This window comes from Mus caroli, unplaced genomic scaffold (genome assembly GCF_978045245.1).
Source record: "Mus caroli unplaced genomic scaffold, Mus_caroli_1 scaffold_14, whole genome shotgun sequence".
NCBI classification, from domain to species: domain Eukaryota; kingdom Metazoa; phylum Chordata; class Mammalia; order Rodentia; family Muridae; genus Mus; species Mus caroli.
The window spans coordinates 57,149,294-57,152,436 of NW_028227269.1; the positions used below are offsets into that span (position 1 = coordinate 57,149,294).

The 3,143-nt window shown below is 47.9% G+C and overlaps 1 pseudogene; it reads left to right on the top strand.

Moving 5' to 3' along the window:
* The first annotated feature begins 2,013 nt into the window (after positions 1–2,013).
* Positions 2,014–2,704, top strand: LOC110306516 (PRELI domain-containing protein 1, mitochondrial pseudogene; annotated as a pseudogene).
* Positions 2,705–3,143: the final 439 nt, after the last annotated feature.

Here is a 3,143-nt window from a genome sequence, read left to right on the forward strand (position 1 = left end):
GCCTAGCAAACACAGAAGTGGATGCTCACAGTCAGCTATTGGATGGATCACAGGGCCCCCAATGGAGGAGCTAGAGAAATTACCCAAGGAGCTAAAGGGAACTGCAACCCCATAGGTGGAGCATTATTATGAACTAACCAGTACCCCAGAGCTCTTGACTCTAGCTGCATTTGTATCAAAAGATGGCCTAGTCGGCCATCACTGGAAAGAGAGGCCCATTGGACTTGCCAACTATATATGACCCAGTATAGGGGAATGCCAGGGCCAAGGGGTGTGGGTGGGTGGGTGGGGGAATGGGGGGGAGAATGTATTGGGGACTTTTTGGATAGCATTGGAAATGTAATTGAGGAAAATACCTAATTAAAAAAAAAGAATATAAGTGAAAAAAAAAAAAAAACATGAGGACCCAAGTTCCAGACCCAGTACCCAGGCTTGGTGATGCACTGCACACCGTAACCCCAGCAAGGGAATGATAGAAGCAAGGGTCCCTGGAACCTGCTTTGCACACAGCCTAGCCTACTTGGCAAAGTCCAGGCCAGTAAGAGATCTGTGTCAAAAATAAAGAAAGAAGAAAAAATAGGCCAGTACCTGAGGAATAACATCTTCTTGCCTCCACAGACATATGCACATGTGCACACACACACACACACACACACACACACAAAACTGATACTGAGTAGCTTTAGTCTGAAGTTGAGATGTCTCTGTGCAAGCCTGTGTGCTTCTGACAGGTTTTCCCAATAAGTGACTATTCATAGGAACCCTCCCTTCATAACCTCTTTACTTCGTTAACAGTTTTAAACTAGGGTTAGCATAGCAACTCCATTTTTATTCTGAATGTGGTGGTTTGAATGAGAAATGCCCTCTATAGACTCAGACACTTGAACACTTGGTCCCCAGTTGGTGGCGCTGTTTGGGGAGGTGGAACAGCCCTGCTGAAGGAAATACATCACTGGGGATGGGCTTGACAGGCCCTTGGTCCTGTGAAGGCTAGATACCCCAGTGTAAGGGAATGCCAGGACCAGGAAGCAGGAGTGGGTGGGTTGGTAAGCAGGGGGAAGGGAGAGGGGAGAGGGGAGAGGGGAGAGGGGAGAGGGGAGAGGGGAGAGGGGAGAGGGGAGAGGGGAGAGGGGAGAGGGGAGAGGGGAGAGGGGAGAGGGGAGAGGGGAGAGGGGAGAGGGGAGAGGGGAGAGGGGAGAGGGGAGAGGGGAGAGGGGAGAGGGGAGAGGGGAGAGGGGAGAGGGGAGAGGGGAGAGGGGAGAGGGGAGAGGGGAGAGGGGAGAGGGGAGAGGGGAGAGGGGGTTTTTCGAGAGGAAACCAGGAAAGGGGATAACATTTGAAATGTAAATAAAGAAAATATCTAATAAAAAATTAAATATCTAGATAGAATGAATAAATCTTTAGAAAAAAAAAAGAATTTATAACTTTGGGCCTGGAGAGATGGCTCAGTGGTTAAGAGTACCGACTGCTCTTCCAGAGGTCCTGGGTTCAATTCCCAGCAACCACATGGTGGCTCACAACCATCTGTAATGGGATCCGATGCCCTCTTCAGGTGTGTCTGAAGAGAGCAATGGTGTACTCATATACATAAAATAAATACATACATCTTTAATAATAGTAAATAAAAGAATTTACAACTTCTCCCAGCTTTCCATTCTCTGTCTCTGCTTCCTCTGTGGCTTGTGGCTGAGGATGTGACCACTCAACTTTCTGCCCCCTGCCCTTCCGCGTGCTACCATCCCTACCCACCGTCAGGGACTCCCATCCATCAGGAACTGTAATGACATTGGTCAGTCATGACATTTTACCACGGCAACAGAACAGTTTTCACTGTTTTTTTCTAATTGTTATTTTTAAATAACTACCTAGACTACAAAATAAATAACATTTGATTTAAAAAAAATTTTTCTTAAGGCACAGTCTTATAATCCCTATGACCATGGTAGCAACTTGTTCACCCCTGGCTCTGCACCCGGATGCTGTTCAGATGCTAGGCCTGCCCAGGCCTCAGTGATGGTAAAGTATTTCCTGGACCAGAAAGTGCTCTAAGTTCCTGAGACCAAGTGTTCACTGCCATGTGGCAATGGAACCCAGATCTCTCTGGCAAACACAGTTTAACTGAACACACAGTGCACAGGGAGGTGACCCCTGACTGGAATCTTCTGTCCCGAAGACTCCTGACCAAGATCAACAGGATGGTACACTGGGTAGAACAGGTGCTTCCTGCCAATATCCATCATTTGGTGTACATCCTGGAAGACTCTATTGTAGAGCCACAGAGTCACAGAACCGCATTCACATGAAACTTCAAACACAACCAGCTGATGGTGTGGAGCAATGAGGTGTGAACTCTGATGACAGCTGCTGGACCGAAACCCACAGGAAGCCTCGAGCTTCCTTATTTGGCATCTCCAGAGCTGTCCAGGGACTTGCTCTGCCCATTTCAAAAGCAATGTGACCAAGACAATGAAGAGTTTTAAATTACATCTTGGCAAAGCTACAAGGTGGGGCTCTTTCCAATATACTTCTTGAGGCAGCAAAAGAAACCAAAGATGACCTGGCCGGTGCAGAGAAGGCCAAGGGCCTGGCCTACAAGGCTGACATCAAGCAGCCTCAGCAGCAATAACAGTTTGCAGAGCCCACCAGCCAGGGCAAATCAGTGCACTCTCCCCTCGCCCCTCTCCCCATTACACTTTATTACTGAAAGTCCACTGCCAGTCCTTTCTGCTGCCTGTATGGTGGGTTGGAGCAGGAGTCTTGTTCAGCATCTGGAGTGTACCAGGCTCAGTGTCCACTGTTCCTGATCTCACCCATTAGGCAGCTGGTGACTGGTGCAGAGGGCTATAGTGACATTCCCAAGGTCACGAGCAGTACACGGAGCTCCTTGTTTTAATCTCTGATCTGTCCCAAGTACATGGAACAATATTTAGTTCATAACATGTTCTCCATCAGCAAATAATTTGATTGGTCCCAGGAAAAAGAAAATTTAGAAAACGATTTAGATTAACCCCACTAGGTGGTGAGATGCCACCCCAAGCACTACCGTGGAGGGCCTGTGCACCGACGGGGCAGAGAGGTCTGTTGACATGTTCCCAGTATCTTCCTGACTCTACTAGATTGTTTTCCTGCCATATCTCTGAATT